A 24,315-nucleotide genomic window follows, 5' to 3' on the forward strand; every position below is an offset into this window, starting at 1 on the left:
AGTTTTATAGCCCACATATGAGTGAAACTTTACGATTCTTAACTTTTTCTCTCTGACTTATTTTGCTTAGCACAGTACCCTCAAGATCCATCCATGTTGTCACAAATGGCAATATTTCATCTCTTCTTATGGCTGAGTAGCATTCCATTGTGTGCATGTCCCACATTTCTTTACCCGGTCCTCTATCGCAGGACACTTTGGTCGTTTCCATGTCTTGGCCCCCATGAATAGTGCTGTGATGAACATAGGGGTGCATATATTTTTCCAAATAAATGTTTTCAAAATTTTCTGTTAGATACCCAGAAGAGGGGTTGCTGGGTGGTATGGTAACTTTATTCTTAATTTTTGAGGAACGTCCATACTCTTTCCCATAGTGGCTCTACCAGAAGATCATTTTTCTGGCCTCTTAGAATGGCTATCAGCACTCTAGGTGGCAATACGTGTGACTCATGAGGAGTCGTGCTGTTCCAGCCCAGAGGAGGTGCACAGGGAGTCCAGCATCTTTCCTGTGGCGGGGTGGGACACTGCACACAAGTCTCGGGTTGGGTGCTGGAGGAAGGTGGAGGGGTCCACTGCTCAGCTACAGTCACCTGTAGATGGCAAGCCCAAGACAGTGCTTCTCAGCTTTCTCTCTTTTTTTTTGGTGACACAGACAATCTGATAATCAAAGGAAAGCCATGCTCCCTCTCCACATTAAAAAGAAAAATAGTTGTTATTGTGAAGACTATCATAGTCATTATGACAGTCAAATTCAAGTTGAAGGCAGCTAAGCAGCCCACAGCTGGGATCGTAGGTGAGCTGAGTAAGGAGCATTTAACCTGACCCCCTTTCTGTGGGCACAGCTCTCAGCAACAGCTACCAAAATCCTTTCCGGATCAGCAAGAATGTTATTTCAAAAGATGCGGCCTCGTGACACAAGGTCTATTTCCAAGACCCAAATGTTTCTTGAAAAATTACATTTTTAGGGGCCTGTTACCCTTTCAACAATAGTTCACCAGTCCTGAAAGCGAAATGTTTGATCCTTTCTCTTAGAAGGACTGAGATCAGGAGACAGTGATCGTTGTCAGTCAGTGGTGAAGGTCATGGAGAAGGTCGTGGAGAGCAGGGGGACGGTGCTCCGCAGGAGGGCATGCTTCCTGGGGCGGGAGAAAAAGGAGCCTGTTAAGGACAGCTCAGCTCACCCCAGCTTCTCACCAAGACACCCTTGGAACTTTCTCGCTGCACATTTTAAAGATCTTTTTTCCTCCCAGATCCAGGTCTGTATTTCTGAACTGCAAGAGTCTGGGTGCCATTCTGAAGTGACTCGGCAGGATGCTGTAGATTTGGGCTCTGGTCTTCATCCTGTCACCAGCTCGCTGTGTGTCCTTGGGGAAGTTACTTAACCTCTCTGTGCCTGGTTTTGTCATCTATGAAAGGAGCACCTGACTAATTGCTGGAGACACTTTGCAGCTCTGGCCTTTGTTGACCAGGAGCTCTCGCCGCTCCCTCTGCATTCCCACAAAGCCCAGAGCAGGAAGGTGAAAGTCATGAGGAACCAAAGATGAATCTTTGGGCCCTGTTTTTCATCTTCCGCCCCCAAATTGCAGCTAAATGGCCTTTCCAAGTTTATGAACATTGCTCTTCTAATGGTCATGATGTAAATAAGGTCTCTGTAGTGTGGCAGGCTCTGTGCTGAGTGCTTTAGGGGCATTCTTTGCATTCTTTTGCTTCTCACACAAGGAGGATGGTATTATACCCATTTAATAGATGAGGAAACTGATGCTTAAGGAAGGCTGATGCTTAAGGAAGGATGCTTAAGGAAGAACTTGCCCAGGTAACGGAAAAACAGTGCACATGTTAGGCAGAAGCCCAATCTCCTGCTAGAACAGATGTGCCCCCTTGCTGTCCTGGTGACATACGTCCTGCCTCAGGAGACCCTGAGCATTCTGGTGGGTTTCTGCCAAAGCCACCAGCCGGGCAAAATAGTAAAGAATGCGTGAGCATGGTGGGGCCGGGAGGGCGGGCAGCAGGGAGCAATGGTGTCTCTGGGCTTGGGGTGAGGTTGCAGCCTGGCGGCCTCCTCTCCCCCCACTTCTTTGGTTCTGCGGCTGCCACAGAGAGAAGGGTGACAGACCACCCAGTGGCATTGACAGTCTACACCCCGGGTGGCTGCCAGGCTCTGACTGGCGTTCGGACCATTAGTTCCAGAGGTGCCAAAGGTTGTGCACGGAGCTGGGGGCTGGGAGAAGTGAGACACGAGGCCCGGGGTTACCCGACGGCCAGCGCCGACCCCGGAAGGCTCGGCTTACACCCCCGCGTGCTTCTGCCTGGGAAAGGGGAGAAACCCACCCCCAGGCTGGGAGCCGTCACTCTGACTCGTGTGTATGTTTTTTGTTTGCTGCCAGGTGCTCCCGAGCCTGCAATGTGAGGAGGGTCTGGAAATGATTGCGGCTCCTCCCTGGCTGAGAAGGGTGGGAAGGAGGAAACGGGGAGCGGGGCCCATTAACCCGGGGGCCGGAGAGCAAGCTCCCCGCTAGGAGTGAGCAGAGCCAGTGGGACCCGGGCCAGGGTCCTTCTTCTTCAGGCGTGCGTGTCAGGCTGGGTCCTGCCAGGGGCTTCTTGCTCTCGACACGGTCAGCTCGTCTCCTGAGGCCAAGGGGAGAATTTCTCCACCCCAGGTTGTTCTTCTCTGTGAGACCATCCTGGGGTGGGAATCTCACAGAGGTAGAAGTCAGGGGTTAAGAGTTAGTTTTGTCTGGGTTGAAGCCTAGGGCGACAGGGTCAGCTGAGTGACATGAGCAAGTTGCCAAGATGCTCTGGGCCTCAGTGTCCACGTCTGTAGAATGGGGATGAAATCAGGACCCACCCTTTAGGTTCCTTGTGTACAGAAATGAGGAATGTAAAGCTCTCGGCACCAGCTATGACACATGGTAGGGGCTCATTAGATGTCATTAAGTGTACAGAATTCTTATGGGTAGCAGATCCTGCCCAATTTCTTAGACATGTCTTGGGGTCATAACATTAATCCAACTTTGCAGAAATCTACTGAGCCACGCTCCCAGATCCAACAGTGTGCCCTCCCAGATAAACAGAGGTTTATTATTAAACTTGATCCAACCCTTACAAAGTTCCAGGCACAGTGCAATAGTATTTGTTGTTTATGAGTGGATTCAGCCCTTACTGTAGCCCTGTGAGGCAGTACTCTTCTATCAACATCCCCAGTGTCATGGGTTGATGCCATGTGCTCAAGGTGACACAGCCAGGATTGGAAAGCAGAGAGCCCTGAGCCCCTAGGTGACCCTACCTCTCCCATTGGAGCTATGCAAACTCGAGTCACTCCCCATCTTGTCACTGGCGGCCTTAAAAGAAGAGGAAAATTTGGACCAAGTCACTGATACACAGGGAAGAACATGCTAGGACAGAGGCCGAGATTGGGGTGAGGCAGGAAGGCCAAGGGTTCGGCAACTGCCAGCAGCTAGAAAGTGGCAGGTGAGGATTCTCCCTGAAGCCTTCAGAGGGAGCACAGCCCCGCTAGCGCCTTGGCTTCCAGAACTGTGAGCAAATAAAAACCTGTTGTTTTAAGCTGCGCAGTTTGTGCTAACTTGTTATAACAGCCACAGGAAGCTGATACAGTCTGCTAGAAGGGAAATTCTGGGGTCACCTTGGAAACTATTTTACCTAAATGGACTTGAGAGATGAGGAAACCGAGGCCCAGACTTGCATAGAGGTCAGTGAGCTCAGGGTAGAGCAGCTGTGACACTGTGGAGGGGCCACTTCAGGGTCAAGACAGGTGGCACCTGGGTATTTTCAAGTTCTCAGTGAACAGATCCGGTGTTCAATGTCACCAACACAAGAACCTGCCGGGCGTGGGGCTGGGAGTTGCATGGACCCCTGGACCTGCGCTGTGTCCTGAAGCCTATGCAGAACAGATTTCGAATGTCAGGCAGGCTGTATTGGCTCCATGCTTCATGCCTGGGGAGGGCCCTGGCTCGGGTGGGATCATTTACAACGTGGTTATGTATTGGAAGGTTTCCATATGAAAAGATGCCGGGACAATGGCATTGACTTGGCTCTTTTCTCTCCTAAGTTGAAAATATTGAATATACCTGTAGACTCAGCTAACGATCTTGGAAGGAAGCATTCACAATTTTGAAGAGATTTTCCAATACATAGAAGACAGACAACATCAATAACCTTCTGAGGCCACCCCTCTCACCCCCGCCTCCACCGCCAGGGCTCTGCAGGGAGGGTTCCCGGCTGATTGCTCTGCCACGGGGACTTACCGGGAGTCAGAAGGCTGCTGGCAGATTACGATCCTACAGGAACCACTAAAACCAGGCCCTCTGCCCATTTAGGAAAATGCACTTTGCAGCTCCGATTATCTGAGTATTGGGGCGGGATCTGCACACAGATCGTTGCCTAGTTTGTTTAACCTTGTAGGGGAAGGCACAGCCAGCCCCACTCCCTTGTCAATGCAGTGTCCACTGTCTTTGGGATATAGATGATTTTATCTCCTTCCTGTCTTATTTATATACTTATAATTACTCACCTGTGTGTTATTCAATTTATATTTTTTGTACAGGAGCATGAACTGTTCATTTGGAAAATTCACTGAATAGCTGAATCTTTGCCCTTTTTTAAAGATTTTTATCCATCTTTTCAAACTATTGTGAGCCATATTTTCTTCTTTGAAAACTATTGAAATATAAAATTACCACTATTGCCCTCTCAATAAAGATTACAGACAATTCAGTGACTGACCTTAAGATCAGAAACTATGATTTTAGGTTCATATCACTATGTGAGACCTGTAATCAGAAGATTAACTCCTCTGGGCTTGCAGAGAAATGGGGTGGTTCCAGAAGCTTCCTTCCCAACCTAGAGAGAGTTTGAAGAGCAGAAGTGGGCAGTGGCACTCTGATGGGCTCTACCCCTTTATTTTCCAAGTTTGTCTGCTCAAAAAAAAAAAAAAAAAAAAGCTGCTCTTGTTTTCAATATGGGGAAATGCTGTGCTTCCCCTGCAGACAATGACCGGGGGAAGCTTCCAGAAACACAGACATCACACAGATAGCAGGTAGGATGCTGCTTTCCATAGCCCTTTAGGGAGGGAGAATCAATCACCTTGACTAGATTGATTAGAATCTTCAGGAAAACAAGTATTTTAACGGAGTCTGGGTCTCCACCATTAATTGACTGGCTCTTTGCCGGCATTGGATTTTCTGGCTATGCACAGGTGGGTCAGCCTCCGAGTCGCCTGGAGGGTGTAACATAAAGAAGTTCCCCCTAAATGCCACGGATTTCTCCACACCTCCCCCGACCCCGGGCCTCCCCACTGCCCTCACCGAGGGGCGACAACTTTCAGGAACAGTCACTTTGGCTCCTTCCTTTCATGTCCATGAAGAAGATGCTTCAGGGAGGAACTGAGCCTTGGTGGCCCTGGTAACCTGAGGACAAACCCAGCCTGTCTACTCCGCCTCCAACATACGTGCTGGTTAAAGCCAATGCCCACCCCACCACATCCCCAAAACATCAGTCAACTACCCCTAAGTCCTACTACGCAGACTTCTGCCTTGGAGTTCACACGGTGTCCTTGTGTCAGGACCTGTGAAATTCTTTTCTGAGGCAGGTAGGAAGCCCTGAGGGCACTGAGGTGCCAGGGAAGAATGGCAGAAGGCCCACAAAATGCATTCCCGAGGCCCTGTGGGCAGCTGACGACACAGTCCTCACCAGCTGGGCTTCCTGTTAGGGGACCCCACGAACTCCCCTGGGAGCCCGTTGCCCTGCACTCTGCCCCCCTCCTACTTTCCTGAAATCAGGTCTACCTCCAACCTCTGACTCCCCCCCCACCCCAGAGTTGCCTCTCTTCAGCCAAGAGCCTGAAACCCGACCTCCCTCCTCCCTGGGGTGCCTCTAAATCCCTTCAGACGCATCTCTTTCAGGAACTTCTGAGGCGAGTGTCATCTCTCAATTGCTGGAGAATATATTAAAAATTCTTGATAACAACGCTTTACTCTTAAATACAAAACCAGCCCTTTTCAAAGGCCCCCTGAAGGGCCTAGAACATGCCCTGACTATAGAGAAGGAAACATTTTATCCCAGTGATTTTTAAGCAGAGAAACACCCAATTGATTGGGCCGCCTCAGTGTGAATCATTTGCACAGCGGGCTGGCGGGGGCAGCCACGGGCTCCCCAGGCCCAGCTCAGGCCCAGCCTGCTCTTCATAATCGTTGCCTCTGCTCAGACTTAGTCATTAGTGTGCGCAGCACTGGTAGGAAAGGGCACCGAACTGCTGCCTCATGCCTGTGAAATAATTGCATGCCCACAGATTAGCAGGAACATCCTTTTCAGCTCTGGAATCTTCCTTCTGACAATCATGGAGATCCAGGCCTGGCTTCTGCGATCTTCAGACTAAAAATGGGACAAAATGGGGTTGAGTGTATCAGGAGGTAGAGGCAGAACTAGACTTGGGCTACCTGAGATCTCTGGCTGTGTGACTCAGGGCAAGTCACTTAACCTCTCTGAGCGTCATTTCCCTGTCTGTCAAATGGGAATACAACTAGTACCTACATCCTAAGGTTGTTGTGAGGATTAGATGACATAAGGCGTGCGCAGCTTTCGGCACAGTGAGTGGCACATGGTATGTACTCAGTGTTAGATATCGTCACCAGCATCAGTGTCTTCATTATACCTCTAAATTTGGTCTCAAGACTCTTCATGTAGAAGGAGCCTCCTCTGCGTCCTGTTCACTGCCAGGGAGGGTTGGTTAAGGTAAATAACCACTGCCCTGAGGGCTTTTGAGAAATGTCTCTCCTAGAGACTTTTCATGGAGATTCTAAGTAACTTTGCAGAGAATGGGCTCTCATGGCCAAGGAGACTATATGTCACTGAAGGTGCCCTAGCAGAGGCTGGGAATACTCACTCATGACCTTGGAGAGGGAGTTTTTGCATGGCCAGGGGCATCTGAGCTCCCTCCTTCCAACCCCCTACAATCTGTGCAGTTCTGGAAACAGTAGCTTTGCATACAAGTGTCAGCCCATTAACTAGAGGACATTGTTCTTTTGTCAGTTTATTCACTTTATAATTTTTATTGAGTGCCTACTAATGCTGTACCAGGTACCAGGGAACTTCCCAGGGAGCTCCACTTAGAGACACAAACTCTCCCAAATTGGAATGCGAATGACAAGGTGGCCCCAGGGAATGAAACTGCAAGAAACTGGGGAGGAATGGAGCTGCTGTAAATAGAGGGGTGGGGGGAGAGCTTTCCTAGAAGATGAGACAATGAGAAGGAGCCAGCTAGCTAAGAGCAGAGAGAACAAGATTCCAGGCAGAGGGAACAATAAATACAAATACAAATAGTTCCATGGGGTCAAGGAACAGAAATAAGGCCTGCAGGCTGAATCTCAGACCACAGGGGAGTGGGCAGTGAGATAAGGCTGGGCACCCAGACAAGGCCCAAGCCCTTCAGTGTCTTGATGGCCATGGAGAGGACATGGGATTTTACTCTAAAGCAGTGGGAAGCCACTGGGGGGTTTTAAGCAGGGATGACATCACTGGATTGACCCAGAGTAAACACCTTCCAGAATGGGACCTCCCTTTGTCATTGTCTCTTTCCGACACAGAGAAATGTTTTTGCACCGGGAGACCAATGTAGGATGGGAGAACTGCTAATGAGTCCCTGGAAGTCAATGTAGAGGCCAGAATCCTGTTTTACAATGAAATGTGCTTTGAAATGCCAGAGCTATATTCCCAACCGATTGCTGAGTCTTTGGGAGGCTTTCAGCTCATGTGAGCTGCAATGAAGGTGGCCCTTATCAGTCTGAGCTTGAGCTGCCTTAATTAGACCCAGATTCTCTATCTTTAAATTGGTATTACATCAAAGCTAGAGTTATAATTGCAGGTGATGCATTTGGGAGCTGCATTGTCATGTAGAATTCGGCTGCCAGCAGGTTGCGTTGGGATTATTGAAAAGCAATTTGCAGGGGAGGTCTAAGGGGGAAAGGTAGTTCACCTCACTAAGCCTAAAAAAAAAAAAAAAAAAGAGCAATAGATAGCTTGAGGTCTTGGGAAAAGCAAGTTTAACAAGAGGTATTTTTTAAAAAAAGACCCTTTGGCATTTTACCACCGCTGTTTTGCACGCGCATCTGGCTTAAGTCACTGCTGGCTCTGAGACATGGGGCTGTTAAGGCCCACATCATTGTTAGAGGTCATTGCTTGTCTCTTTCTATATGGCCGTGGGATTGGCTTGTGGGGTCATAAGAGGTTATCGGGAAAGCTCCGGCAGCTGGAGGCAATTTTGTGGCCACTCACCAGTTCCCCACTCTGAGTTTTGGAGCTGGGAGGTTTTAGGGTTACGAGGTGCTCAGAGAAGTCGCCTGACTTGATGTTTTTGTTTTGAAGGCAAGTTGTTTTTTGTGTGATCAGATGCAGGGTCTTGCTGGGGAGCCTCTCCTTGTCCGTGAAGGAAGGTTGCCACTCAAGGCCTAAGACGACATGGCTGTGTTCCTAGGTTTACAGAAAGCGGGGATTTGTGACTAGCTGAGTCTCATGAGAGGGAAGGATGTCTTAGAACTTGGAAAAGGCCACGCAAATTAAAGGGTCATTCAAAGCAGAGCTTCCAAAGCTTCTGCGTAAAACACCCCAAAAGGAGGGTCATGTTCATTTTTAACTACTGTCATGTATTTCTTTGTATTAGCTTAGGATGTCCAAAAAGAGCGTGTAGGATCCAGTCAGAGCGGATTTCTGGGATTCTGTCTAAGTGGGACATGGCATGCTAACGGCTCCCCCCACCCTGACTTGATTGGACACTGTTGCTGCTGAATTAGGATCCATACGTCAGATCTCCCAGAAAATGTCCAGAGAAACTTAAGAAACCCTTTACACAATCTCTCCCTCTATCATCATTTCAGGAGCTACTTTGTAAACATGAAATAGTTTATCATAGCAAACTCTGACCCCAGGGGTCATTAATGGAATTGTGTTGTCTACAGTTGTGTCTACAGACCATCCAAACAACGGTAACTTCTGGGGGGTGAGGTTGGGGGTAGTGGGTAGGAGGCAGCCACCTGTTAAAGGTTTGGAAACACTCTGTTATGTGGCTGATTTGATTTTATTTTTTCACATTTCATCTGCCTGTTCTGGTCCCCAGGGAGGCAGGCAACCTCTTGCCTCTTAGATTGGGATAATGTCCCTGGGCAAGAAGGCAGCTTTGTCTCTGAGGAGTTTAGGCTTAGGGAAGGGGAGGTCAGGTTAGTCACCAAGGGCAGGGAATCCAGGCCTTCACTCCAAGCCACACTCACTTTTCTAATTGCACTGGCTCATATGATTCCAATTATTTTTCCATACTCTCCGAGGGCAGCGGGCCATGGGGTAGGCTGATGACCTGTGAAATTTCAATTTTAAAGAATGAAACTGGTTTTGATTTATTAAAAAGTCAGCCATTGCTCTGGTTCTGTGTGGATGTGGAGAGGGCAAGAGGAGCTGCCAAAAGACTGAGTGATATCTGATGACCCCTGTCCCTGGGCCTTGGCAGCCCCTCAGGTCAAGTCTCTATGCTCAGGACATGCAGAGAACTCTCCTGACTTGCTGGGGAAGTGGCCTGCGGCCCAGAGCCACACGTGCCCTCCCGACAATGTCGCAGTGCAGCCTGGGTGGGGCTGTGTGAGGCCCGTCACCATAGACGTCCTTGAAGATGCGGGTTGTCAGAACAGAAGTGACTGGGTGAGCATCCACCGTGCTTGACTTTCACCGCCTGTCCCCCTCCTCCCCATTTCTGATTGACATTGTTGAATATGGTGTCTGTGGGCTTCTAGGTCGGTGTGTAGGTTGGAGGGAGGGCACAGAGCTTCTCCACTTGGTAGATCTTGCCCTCCCCTTGGAAAACTGTCCAATTTGTAGAATGAAGGACTCAGTGTATGTATAGATCAGCAACATGGATGGATCTTAAAAATATGATACTGGGTTTTTTTTAAAAAGAAAGAAAATGAAAAGAGATAGAATGAGTTAGATAAGACACTGGGAATTATAGAAATTAAAAGTAGATGCACATGGGGAAAAAAGATCACATTAAATAATTAGGAGAACTGCCTATGGGAGGAGAGGGATGGGAATGAAATATAAGGATCAAAAAGAAGAAATTAAACAAATGAATGGCCCGGCCAGGAGTGGCTCAGCGGATGAGCATCGACCTAGGATTCAGGCGATCAGGGTTCGATTCCCGGTCAGGGCATATGCCCGGGTTGCGGGCTAGGCAGACGATCAATGACTCTCTCATCATTGATGTTTCTCTCTCCGCCCCCCTCTCCTCTCTCTGAAATCAATAAAGACACATTAAAAACAAACAAACAAACAAACAAACAAACACACACACAAATGAATGAATGAATGAATGAATCTATCAGTGATGATGGTGTCATGAGCTGAAGAGTATGATTAACTTACCGCCCTACCCTGAGGGTTAAGAATATAATAAAAAGCAATGTAATTTTGATAATCTTCTAATGCTAGACCTGAGGTTCAGGACCCAAGTGGTGCTACGGCACCAAGATGACCAGCTCACCCCGAATCCTTCCATGCTGTGGCTTCACATCCAGATGCACGGGACCCCACCAGGAGAGGCCAGAGCACGCACCTTCCAGAGGAGAAACACAGCATCAGAGGGGGCTGCTTCCTCCCTCTCTGGCTGCGGTCCCTTCTCCTGCACCTTGTATGGGGCCAGCAGCAGGCTGAGCTTCAGTTTCACCATCCGCATAATGGGGTGATGCCAGTACCTCCCTTATAAGGCTGTTGTAAAGAATGAACGTATACACGCCTGCTCTGCTCTTGGCATACTGCCTGGCTCGCGGCACATGCTTGTTGTTACGGTCATAATCGTAATACTACTTGCAAAGAAAAAAGCGACAGAAATAGTAATAATGATAATAATAAATCATAGGAAGCACTTTTCTCTTTCTTGTGTAAGCCTTGCTCTGAAGGTCATTCTTGGAGTTATTCTAAAGACTCTGGTGTCCAGCCAGGTAGCGTGAAATTAAGGCAGTCGAAGTTTTCCGAGACTCTGGAATACAGAATATTCTGTCATCTCTTAAGTCTTCTGAGGCTCCTCCAAGGCTGGGGCCACAGCAAAGGAACTCCTGGCAGTCATATCAGACACTTCAGCGCAAGTGATCTGAGTCCAGAATCTCAGCCAGAAGGACGAGCTGGGAGAGAGACAAGTCACATGGAATGCTGAAGATGAGTTAAGAGTAGCTGGTAACCCAAACTGCTTGTGGGGGATGCCTGCTCATTCCTAACGGTGTCTTACAACTCTCTTAGAGGTTTTCATTGTCCAAAGTACTCCAATACCTTTTATCTCATTTGAGCCTATGACACTCTCCCGAGGAGGTATAGAACTCCCATTTTACAGATGGGAAAACTGAGGCCCAGAGTGTTCCAAGCCCAGGATGAACACTAGTTGTAGACCTGGGCCTAGAACTCAGGTATACTGACTCTCAATCAGGTCATTATATAGTAATAATGACGATAATGATAATAATGATTGCTACTCACGAGTGTCTATGTAAGCCAGGCACTTTTTTAGGGGTTTTGTTTATATTTCATCTAATTTTTGCAATAAGCTTATGATGCAGATGCAGTTACTCCCTCATTTCAGAAATTAAACAGCTAAGGCACAGAGAGATTAAGTCAACTGCCTAAGGTTGCACAGCCTGGAAGTGGCTGAGGCAGGGCATGAACCTGGATACGCATCACTCCTCTTGCTGTCTTTTGCTGCCATGCTACTGCCTTGAGGACCAGGCTCTGCAGCTCTGGGTACTCTCAAGACAAGAAACACCCACAGACCTAAGGGCGGGTTAGTGCCCACCCCTTAATCCCAAGACTTAAGAACAAAATCTTGGGCCACCGGGCTCTGGAGGAAGAGGTGGCTCTGGTTTCTACAGCAAAGGGCTCTTCTGAATTTGGCGACCTGGCCAACCACAGATCTCTCTGCTGTACACAGGACTCACCCCAAGTTTGCCTGGAGATTCAGGGAACTTTTCAGGGATGCCAGTACCTTAGTCAGTGCCTGGTGCCCCTTTTGTTGACTATCTGGTGTTCTCTGGAGCTCAGCCTGCCACCGAGGCCTCTCCCACCACCAAACATATTTTTACTTGGCATCTGTTCTTTGCTGGAAAGTCTTTGTGGGAGAAAGGAAAGATGTGGGCTAGGATTGACAATGGATAACATTTAAAGCATCAGGAGGAGTGGGGAAGAGCACTAAAGAGGAGGGTGGTACTGGGGAAGGGCGAGGTGTGATGGGGTTAGAATGGACACCAAGTTGGCTGGACAGGAAGAGGAGATGAGCCAAGAGGTAGGCCTAGAATGCCAAGAAGTGCTTTAGATTTTTGACTTTCTTTGAATTTCCCAAAGCATGTGCAGTGGAACTCAGGTTAAGTGGCATGCTAAGTGGGGTTTTGGGAGGAGAAAAATCTGCTCTAATAACTTATGGAAACATTGGCTTAAAATCAAGTAAATGCTTTTCTTTACTACAGGATTAATAGAGCTTTTATTTAAAAAAATGTACACCGTGAATCTTCATTGGGGGAGAATAGAACATGAGCATTTCCCAAACTTATTCTACCAATGAACCCACTTTTTCAAGGTGAAGTTTATGGGCCTAGTTTTTTGAGCACTCTAAAATAGCTTTTCCACAAGTGATTGGGAAAGGGAACCACTGAAAAAGCAATTCTTGGTTTACTGAGAGACCTGCATCAGATGCCACCCTCCTCCAACACTTACTATAGCTCACTTAACCCCTCTGATGAGGGCTGCGTTCTATGCTTAGTTTTACCAACTTTGGGAATACCTCTGCTCTGTCAACTGCAGTAGGACCGCAAGCCTTGACATGTGGGTCCTTGCAGGAAACAGGCCACTGACTCTCATTCCAGTTTTGAAATTACTATAGCAGTCAATGGTTCTAAAATGCTTTGAGGTCATGAATCCTTTTGGAAATGTGCTGGAAGCTATGAACTCTATTCCTGAGCCAGGGTGGGAAGAATGGGAGAGCTCATAGGTTCATCACTTGCAAACAATACTAAGAGATTTTCCAAACCTTTTGAGACTTAACTATGGAATACCTGCATGCACACACATTGGCCTATTGCTTCTTCTGTTGGGTCATCACCAAATTTCTTAGTGCTGGTTTCACTTGGATGCTTAAATGGACAGCCCAGTTGGCCCACTCACAAAATTGGCCCTGTGGCCCATGTGTGACCTCTTTGCCTGGGGAATTATACACACTGGCCAGCTGGAAGCTATTTTCTAGGGTGGTACTGGGAAGAAGCATGGAGAGACTTCTAAACTTGCTTTTAATTTAACATCTTCACCTTTGTTTGGAAACAGAGAGGAGACAGATGGAACAGTCCACCCAAGAGATTTCTGTGCTTCTTTTAACTTCTAAAATTGGATGGGATGGGTCATTGAGCTTGCTTGTGTTGAAGGAAACCAAGCCAAGCCAGTCATCCATGGCTGACTTCATGCTTTATTCAGATGAACACTGAGCCTTGCTCTAGAATGATAGTCTGAGACTGGTCTGATGAATGGAGGAGAAGTTTTAATGTAGAGTCTGTCCTGGAGATCCCAGTAAAACACATTTTCCCTCAATGCTTTTCTTCAAGGCCACTTAGAAGATAGAGCCAAGCAACATATTTTCTTTAAATATATTGTTTCTCTGATAGCAGGGACAGGCCTGGTAGCCATCCTTTCCACTTCCCCATTCTTGGGGAGCCTGACTATTTTATCACCCTTTATTTTAACCTTCTCATGTCATTTTATTTTAGGTAGCACTGCTAGGTACCAAAAAGCCTGTTTAGAGTATTTAAAATATCTAATCTGAAAGTCTTTATCCTTTAATGTGGTGGCTTTGATCCATTCACATTTATTGTGATTACTCAGCTGCTTGGGTTTATTCAAACCACTTACTTTTGTGTTTTTAAATTTATTTTATTTATCAAATCTTTCTGTCTCTCCAACTTGCTTTGCATTGAGCATAAGAGATGAAGGAAAACATCCTGTTGCCTTTTTGCCTCATGCAAAACTACACATGGGTGCTTCCTTGAACTCCTTAGGAAAGCTTGTCCTTTCTGTCCTGAGTATCCCAAACTCTTTAATTCCCGAAGGCCTGCATATCTAGGATAGGAAGGGAAAAACTGGGAGCTGAGAAGAGAATGGTGTGTTGCACCCTGGTCTTTTCACCCACATAGAAATAAGGAGAGACAGTAAGGGATGAGATCAGAAAGAATAAAACGTAGAGAAAGTGGCAGCAACTGGCTTCAAGACCTACCTGGTAGAGCTAGATAAAGCTTCACACTCTAAACAGTGGAACTTGATGCACCAGTTGGGGACCCTGCTTTGATGGCAGAGGGATTTCAGCCTTCTCCATCTTTACAACTGGTCACTCTATCCCTGTTCTCACTATCCGCTGTTCTCTCCCAAAGCTGTGGCTAGTGACCCAGCACTTGGAACCCAATCCCATGGCCTTCTGCTGTCAGCAATTGCTTTGGGCTTCCAGAAGACTCAGCGAGCCCACCGCTCTGCTCAGCTTCTCCAATGGTTGGCCCGATAGACCAGTGGCCACACACTTGCCCTAAATTTGGCTGGGCTCTGGGAACGAGTGGTCAGGCCTGTGCTGAGAAGATGAGTGTGTGTGTGTGTGTGTGTGCGTGTGTGTGTGTGGCCCACCCGGAAGCTCATAAAGCAGAGCCTGAAAGGCACAACCCATAATAAGCAGTTGTAAATTGTTCCATTCTTATGCCTCTAGCCAGAGGTCAAGTGTTTTTACAGTTCTTGTTTTTTAAACTTTATTTTTATTGTTGACTCTATTACAGATGTCCCCATTCCTCCCTCTCCCCGCCTTTGCCTACCTCCACCCAACCTCTGTCCCCCCTTCCCTCTGGCCAGCACCACCCTGTTGTCTGTGTCTGTGGGTTATGCATATATATTCTTTGGCTATTGGGGGAGGATGAGTCCAGTGCCCTGGTGCTCTTTGATAGCCTGGGTGCTTCAGCTTAGCCTGGAAGAGCTATGCACACATAGACAAATACTTGAGTGGACAGCATGAGGCAGAAAGGTCTACAGCAGGGCCAGGGGGCCAGGGTCACCGAACTTGCTTGTGTTGAGGAGAACCAAGCTAACTGAGTCATCCTGAGACCCCATGGCTGACTTCATGCTTTATTAAGATGGACACTTAATAAAGCTTTTCTCTAGAGTGATGGACTGAAGCAGTGGCTGGCTCCAAGCTGGGTTGGCCAAGACATAGAATACACACTGGCTGGGCCAAGGGGAGCCTTGACAGTCTCCACACATTGGCTGCAGTTGGACCATTCAGAGGCCAAGGCCTAGGACGCAATTTAATGTAAATGACTTATACTCAAGATAAAGCTCTGTGCTAACGTGAGTGTTGGGGGCCCAGTGGTATAAAAACAGTCTTCTAATCTTCAGAATATAACATGGTATGTGGGGAGTGAGACTTATTCATGGACATTAGAAACAATAGGAGAGCATAGGCCAAGGGAACAGCACTGGAAGGGGGTTCTTCAGGCTTTGGAAGTCTAGGAAAGCATACAGAGAATGCATACAGGGAATGGTTAGGACACCAGGCTTTGGTGCTCCTCTGGGCTTGAATCTCTCTTCTGTTTCTGTATACAGATTACATGGCCTTTGGTAAATTATATTCTTCACCTATAAACCTAGCTTGTAGGATTTTGTGAACATTAAATGAGATAATATCTGTGAAGTGCTTTGCACTAAGCAGGACATATAGTAAGTGCTCAATAAATGAATGAAAGCTATTACTAGTCCTAGAGGAAGTGGTCATTTCAAGGCCTCTAAGGGAATAGAGAGGAAGAGATAGAACATTCAGAGCAAGGGGAGCACAGAATATAAATACAAGTTTATAAAATGGCTCACCAAGAACTTGGGGGGGGGGGGTGTTCACATGTGTACTAAATATTGATTAAGTTACCATTGACCAAGCAGCATGGAAGACAATGGTGAACTAGGCAGAAGTAATCCCTCTTGTCAACTGGCCATTGTGGAAGAAGAATTTGGGAAGGGTGTCAAAAACTTTGTCTAATCTAAGACAATATTTAAGTCAAAGCTGAGGGCTTTGGGATGGAGAGGCCACACAGTGAACCCAACATTCACCAAGACGTATCTTTGAAAATCTCATCTTTAGAACTTTATTCCTAGTAATTCCACCATGTAGAACTTTTTTTTACAGTTAACTGACAACATGGAACTTGCTGGAACTCCCAGAAAGTCCTATAACCCTGAACATTAATTACCATCGGATATGGGGGGCACCTAACCTGGAGAGTGGTGGGCAATGAGGCTGACTCCCCAGTGCCCACCTGCTCCTCCCCTAACTGAGTCATCGCAGTGCTGTTTTATGATTGGACTACAGCTCTAGGGGTAACCCCATCCTTCTAGCGAGTGATAGGGTCAGGAACAAGCATGTGGCTCAACTGAAGACAGCACAATATAGGAAGAGATGGACTGGAGGCTTCTGAGAAGATCTTAATGGGGAATATCTAGAGAGTGTCTCCTGATAAACTTAGCAGAGAAACACTCCACCCTGATTGCCTCTGCCAGCCACATTGCAATCATGAGGGAAGGCTGCCCTGGGAGGATGCCAACTCCATGGGTGGCAGAAGGAAAGAGAGGAAGAACATGGGTCCTTGATGATCTAGTTGATCGGCCAGAACCAACTTGGAAGTCCAACTAACTCTGGACTTTCTGCACTTGGGATATAATACATTTTTTTGTATTTAGGCCTGTTTGAATGGAGTTATCTATTATTTGCTCTCTAACACATCCTAATGGACACACTTGATAAAAGAGAACCAAGAATCTACTGAAATGATTATATCTCTAGTTGGCTTCATCAGGACTTTGGTCTTCCCCAGAGAGAACACACACAGCTACGCCCAATTCCTGCTCATCTGACACCTGTAAGATGCTCCCAGGAGCTCTCATTCTTGTGTGGATAGAGCCCTACTGGAAACACAAATTGTGTTGATATCAAACTTCTGGATTAAGTCAGGTTTAATAATAGCAGGCACTTTCCCAGAGCTTGCTGTGCACCAGGGACACAGCTGAGCAATTTACATACTTTATTTATTCTTCTCAACAGCCCATGAAGTGGGTTTTGCTGTTATCTACTTTTTACGGAGGAACCGAGATCCAAAGACATTAAGTTGTCCAGAGATACACAGCTAATAAGTGGCTGAAGCTAGATTCAAAACCAAGTCGTTTGGCTTCAAAGCCTGTGCCATTAGCTGAATTGTTTCTCATTTGAGGTGGTGGTTCTATGATCCACAGATAAAAAGTATACAAGGGAAGAGGCAGAAATGAGCAATTAAAATAGAACTCACTTGAAATCATAAAATGGGAAAAACACACCTTCAAGATTTCATCTACCTCCAGGGAAGCCGCTGCAGGCTTTGGAGAATGGAGTGTCAGTTTCAGGCACTGAGTCATGTTTCTCTTGCCAACATCTCGGGTCTTCATAATCTCATCTCTCCATTATTTCTCTGTGACTATCTTCTTTTCATCTCTTCATCTGTGTTAAGATCTATATCAGATAATCTATATCAGACAAATTCCACAACTCCTGACTACAGTTACTTTGGTAAAAATTTTATAGTTTTACCCACCACACAGACAAAAAAAAAAAGTTCTGATGTGAGAAGAAAGCCCCATGTGAGCCTTCCGCTCCTCTGCCAAATGGCTTGGGCTCGCCCCACCTTTTTTAATTTTGCAAAGCGTTCGTGTGTGTCTTCAGTGGTACCCCGGCAGGCCGGATAATGGAAGGGGAGCCTGTGGGGATGAGGTGTCTGGCTTGGCCATGGGGTGGGCTGCAGGTGCTTGGGGAGGCTGGCCAATGGGAGAGACTTCTTGGATCAGGCCTGACAAGTTATCGCTGGCCCAAGCCTAGGGCCTCATCTCCCTCCAGCTCGGCCCCAGGTCACCAAAAGGAAATGTATTTAATTTTCAAATCCCTCCCGGAGCCAAAGAGAATTCCAGCAAAACAGCCATAAACATCGAAAGAGTCTCGTCTGATTTAGGAAAACATTCCACTGGATTTAAAATGAAATATCCTGTGACTAATCTCATGTAAGACTGGGACCGGGTCTAACTGTTCAATTCGGTGGTCAGCAGCGAGGCGACTCCGGAGAGAGACCGCGTGCCTCCCACGCACCACTTTGGGAACGGCCATAAATCAGCCACGACCGAGTTTTCAAACAAGGATTGCGAAGGGCTCGCTGTTTGATCCTCGAGACCCCCTTCTTCTCAATTTGTCATTGATTTCCCATCAAGCGAGTTTGTGAAACTGAATCCCCCGTGCAATTCTGGCACTTTGTAAGCCAGTAAATAAAACCCAAATGTTAATTCTTATGAGCACGGCATTCCCTGCCAAAAAGTGAATGAAGCTCTGTGAAAGCAACAGCAACGCGTCCTCGGACGCGGGGAGGGGAAGCAGGGGGCAGAGCTCGGAGCGGGGGGCGGTGAGGGAGGTACAGCCAGAAAGAGGGGTGCGAGGGAAAGAGGAAGGAGGACCTCAAGTGCCTTCGAAGATATTTGTCCTGGCTCCTTGACCTGAGGCTAAGCTCCTGATGGCCAGCACCAGGCAGTGACCGAAAGTATTTGGCTCCATGTGCCCGCACAGAACTGAGGACCCCCCACGGCCGTTCATTTTCTCCTCGCAGTGATCTGGGAGGCAGCCCTGCTGCTATCCCCACTCACAGATGGAGAAACTAAGGCTCAAGGAAGTTAAACGACGTGCCCCGTGGGACAGAGATGGATGGGGCACTTGCTGGGTACCAGAGCCGGCTCAGCCCCACTGTGCTGTGTGCCCCAGAGCGGCCATGTGAAGTGTGGGTAGAGTGACCCATGGTCCCCGTGTGCCCAGGATTGAAAGGACTCCGGCAGGCAGGACTTCTGATGCTAACACCAGGAACGTCCCAGACGAACTGGGACGAGTTGGCCACCCTGAGTATGGGTGGTCGGACCGAGTGACCTCCTTAGGTGTTTATGTCAAGAGCTTTCTCGGAATAACAGGCATTGGTGCCCGTAGCTGTCTCTATAAGGCGAAGTGTCAGCATCCCATTTCTTGCCTATAAGGTACCCTCGAAAATACTCTCCTGATATGTGACAAATGGAGAAAGGAATAACAATAATGACACAAGCTACTGTTGTTGAAAAGACCAAAAGTTTCCCTTGGAACAGCCTCCCAGCAAAGACAGGAGGACAGTATCTTAAATTCCAGCTCCCCAAAGTCTGTAAGTAAATTATGATTTCCATTATTTATGAACCAGCAGGCCATTTTAAAGGTACAGAGGGACGCCTTCTGCTTACCGTTGGAGCTGTGGAAGGCAGAAGACGGAAATCCTAAGCAGGGAGCTCGTCCCCGTTTCTGGGCCCCGCTTTAGAAGCCGAGCCCTCTCATGTGTGAATTGTGCTAAAAATCAGGCCTCTATCTCCTTGAGGAGTCGAGTCGATCTTGGAGTCCATCCAATAACAACAGTTCCTACAACAAACAAAGCCGCGCATTTCTAAACAGAGTGTCCACACATGTTATCTGACTTGAGCTCCTGGCGACCCCATGAAACGAGGCAGATGGGACAAGTTTCATGCTCCGAGTTTCATGCTGGGGGAGGGGGGCGGCGAGTTTGGGAAAGATAAGCGACTGATGGAAGGGCCTACATCCAGGGAGGCGCCGAGTTGGAATTCAGAGCCACACCTTTGCTTCCATATTCCACAGGCTCTTCATGGCACCTTACTCTTACGGTATCAGGGCAGTCTAATTATTTCAATAGCAAAAACACCTTATATGCACTCCGTGAAGGAAAATGAGTATGTAAAAAGTAAATACATCTTGCTCGGCCAGCGTGGCTCAGTGGTTGAGCATCCAGGCGATCAGGGTTCGATTCCTGGTCAGGGCACATGCCTGGGTTTCAGGCTCGATCCCCAGTAGGGGGCATGCAGGAGGCAGCCGATCAGTGACTCTCTCATCATTGATGTTTCTCTCTCTCTCTCTCCCCTTTCCTCTCTCTGAAATCAATAAAAACATGGTTGTTGTTTTTTAAAAAGTAAATATATCTTTACATTTCCAAAACTGATCATAATGCCTGGTACATAGTAGGTCATCGCTTCCCCACCTCGAGCAGAGAGGGCAAGGGAAAGATCTGGCTGCAACACAAATCAGGCTGAGGTTTGACTCCTAGCTCAGCCATCTACCTGTGAAACTCCAGGCAGTTCATTTCACCTCTTTGAGCCAACAGACCCTTCCCAGGCAGAGGTGCAGGTGAAAACACGCTCAGAGCTGTTGTGAGAGCCGCGGCAATAGCTGAGCAGGGCTTGGCACATATTGTTTCCACATCCCAGGATTCTGGGCACTTCCTTATGCCCAGCCTGCTGATGGAAACGGACGACCCCGAGCACAAAGCTCTAATCTCTGGAGGCAGGCACTGGACCAGATGCTTTCTGACCTTCTGTCATGTTTAACTCACCTTTCCCACCAAAATGAGAGGGAACGCTCTCCCCAGTCAACACATTTATAGTGCTGTTGGTGACTCCTTCCGTATGTGCCCGGGGCCAAGCTACAGGTGATAATTAGCTCTCAGAAAGTGGAAGGATATTAACTCCAGCATCTTGAGTCCATTCCAATTGAGATAATTAAATAAAGTGCCCACAGGTGGATCCAGTTAATGAGGCATCGACTGGGTTGCCACTGAGCCAGCCAGGCAGCAGGCATGGCGCTGGGACATGGGCTTAGCATGGATAACTAAGCCTTGGGCATAACCAAAAGCACAGAGCACTGCCCTCTTCTCAGCCCTCAGTCCCCCGGGGCACGCGGGTGTGCTGCGCTGGGAGTCAGCGGCTTGTGCTCCGGGCTGGGCCCTGCCACTGGCTTAATGCGTAACCTTGAGCAAGCATCTTCCTGGGCCCTGCTCAGTTTCCTCAATTGTAAAGCGAAGGTAACAGTTAAGGGGGCAGCTCCCAAAACCAAAAGAAGAGCATGGGGACAACTGGGTCAGTCTCATTCTCTCCTCCTTTCCTCTCTGTTCTTGCTGGTTTCCGCTGCTCTCTTCCTGGCCTCTTTCTTCCCCAGCCTTCAGCACCCCATGTTCACAGCCTTTCAGTGATAGGTGGGAGGCAGGCAGTGCAGGACTTCCTCCTGGTTTCAATTTTTAGTTTATTTTTTTAGTTCTAGAGGAGGACCTGATTGGTCCAGCTTAAGTTATAGGTTCACCACTGTGGCTTGGAGGGGACAAGAACTTGCACTAACCCAGAGGCAACTCTATTGATCTAACACCAGGAACCACCCACACTGGAATCATCTACAGTGACAAAGGTGTCACAGGCGCTGACTCACCCCTCCTCTAAGAAACAGAAGCAGGTTGTGTTCTTGGGGCGTGTGTGTGTGTGTATGTGCATGCGCCCTGGAGCAGGAATTTCTATTTCCTGGCAGAAATAATGCTATGAATGGTGATTATTCTTCCTGGCCAGTCTAAGGGGTCGCCGGGATGATGGTGGGCAAGTCGCTTTCTGTCTCTGAGCCCACGTTTTCTCCTCTGGAAAATGGACGGTGATCATGGCACTAGCTCACGGGCTGCCGAGACAATGAACACATGCGGTTAGGCTCGGTCCTTCGCATGCTTGGCCTGGCAGCAGTAAGGGCTCGATGAACAGGGCCATTGTTATCACAAAGTGAAATACTGCTTGTCTGTGCTTTAAAAAAATAGTGGAGATCGCCCCTTATAAAGAAACTAGGGGCCAATAAGACCCCTGGTGAAAATACTTAGCTTCTTTGTCTCGAGCACTGGAGGGTGAGAAAAGGCAGGTTGAGGTGAAGGGTGGTGAGGAGATTCTGATGTGAATCTTGGGGGCACTTAAACAGTGACTGTGCTCTTTATGGCTCATTCTGCTAGTCACTTTCTTTTTCCTTTCCTGTCATTGACATGACTCTGCTTTTTAGTGGTGTTTGAGGCTTTTTAAGGGAAAGGGGAGGGTTCAAAAATAGGGCCAAGAAGAAAAGGCAGAAATAAAGGCTTTCTTGATGTGCCTGAAAAGAAGTGACACAGACAGGCATGAGGATGGAATAGAGTAACTATTAGAATAGTTAACTAATAGTCGCTAATGGGATAGTTGCTGTTTTAACCTGCTTGTGAGACAAAGAACTGGCTGAGATGCCATCAGGTGAGCTCCGTGCGGTGGAAGGCAGAGCAGGCGTCTGGAACATGCATCATGTGCAACAAGATAGGTAGGAGGACATGTGTGGAGTTTTTGGTTCTGCCCCCCAAATGGTATAGAGGCCAAGAACAGTCTTATTGGTTCTTGAAGCTCTCAAGGATGGTAGGTCTCAAGGGGGAAGCAGCAGCCATGTTTAACTGAGCCTTTCTTTGTGTTCTGTGCTCGAGTTCCCTGCTTTGCTCCCACAAATCTCCTGTCTGCAATATAGTCTGTCTAGGGAAGTATTGCCTTCTTTTTCCCATAGTGCTGGGTACCGTGCTAAGTCTCCAGTAGGTAATAGATACCATTGGAGGCAGTGAGTACTCACAAATCAAAGTTGCTCCTAATAATTCTCTCTGCAGTTCAATCAAGGTGCTCCTAATACTGATACAGCAGGACATCCTAGTTGACCGTGGAGAAGGAAAGGGAGTTTCCTGTGTGTGGTTTCATTCATTCGTTTCATTCATTCAACAAACATTTCCTGAGGGTCTGCTGTCTATAAGGCTGTGGGGCAGTGAACAAGATTGGCAAAACCCCTGCCCTCCTGTTGGGAGGGAGAGATGAGAGATCACCAACCACTTGTAACATATGGAGAGTGCTACCAGGGAAAATACAGGAGAACATATGAGGGGATATAAGGAGTGCCTGAAACCTAACAAAACGTTAATAACCTGGTCCCTGTTTCAAAATTAAGATCCACCTTCTTTTCAGAACTTCAGTTATTTTTATGGTCAAAAAGAAAATACAGCCCTGGCTGGTGTGGCTAAGTTGGTTGAGTGCGGTCCCAGGCACCGAAAGGTTGCCAATTCCCGGTCAGGGCTTGAGGGCTGGATCCCCAGTTGGAGGTGTGCAGAAGGCAGCTGGTCAATGTTTCACTCTCACATAGATGTTTCTCTCTCCCCGCTTTCTTCTCCCTCTAAAAATCAATTAAAATATTAAAAAAAAACAAAAAATAGACCCATTATGGGAAACCTGAAAAATATAGAAAGTGTAAAGATACAAATATCTCCCGTAAGCCACGGTTAAAACCACATTTATTTTATGCCTACTTGGCACCATATTGCACGGAGTTTTGTGTAACCTGCTTTTTCACTTCAAATTCCACGGTGAGCCTCTCCTCCAGTCATAAAAATTTAATTTAAAACATCATTTTAAATAACTGCATGATATGCCATGATATAGATGTGCCATAAATTATTTAATCATCCCCTTATTGGTGAACATTTGGTTTGCTTCCACTCTTACGAATATGCTTCAATGACTCTCCTTGTTTAGAAATGTTTGTTTGATTCTGTTGGTTTCTTAGAATAGTTTGTTTGATTCTGTTGGTTTCTTAGAATAGTTTCCTGGCCAGCTGGGCCACAAATATTCATTGAACAATTATTATGTGCTAGCAGATTTCCTTTTGCTTTCTGAGCTGGCCCTTTTAGTGCTGTTAGGACTGCTTCCCTGCACTACCCTTGATTTTGTTCTTCTGACACTGTGGGCCTGTTTGCCCCCATCTTATCTTGGCTTCATTGTACCACTGGACTCAGGGCATGGGAGCCCCTGTCTTATTTGGATTCCTCTCTGTAGCAAGTCTGTTTTTTATCTTCATCTTTCACCTCTTGCTACTCAGTCTCTCTGGGTCTGTCTGTTGTACTCTCATACCTAGACTTTCTGTGTCTTACCCATTCTTTCAGGGGCTGGGGACTGTGACAGGAAGGGTCCCCAGAAATTGCACAAAGGTCTGTCCTGAGTATGTACGCACACATCAAAGGCTAATGAAGAGCCCTGGCAGGCTTGACTCAGTGGATAACGCCTCAGCTTGCAGGCTGAAGTGTCCTGGGTTCAATTCCAGCCAAGGACGCATACCTCAGTTGCAAGCTCCATCCCAGCCTGGTTGGAGCTCATGCAGGAGGCAACCAGTCGATGTGTCTCTCTTGCATCGATGTCTCTCTCTCTCTCCCTTCCTCTCTCTCTGAAAAGCAATGGAAAAAAATATCCTTGAATGAGTATTAAAAAACACAAAAAGGCTGGGAAGAAAAGGGGGGGAAGCAGGAGATCTTGAGGTGTCAGTGTGGGAAGACAGAG

This window comes from Miniopterus natalensis, chromosome 14 (genome assembly GCF_054644295.1).
Source record: "Miniopterus natalensis isolate mMinNat1 chromosome 14, mMinNat1.hap1, whole genome shotgun sequence".
Classification (NCBI taxonomy): domain Eukaryota; kingdom Metazoa; phylum Chordata; class Mammalia; order Chiroptera; family Miniopteridae; genus Miniopterus; species Miniopterus natalensis.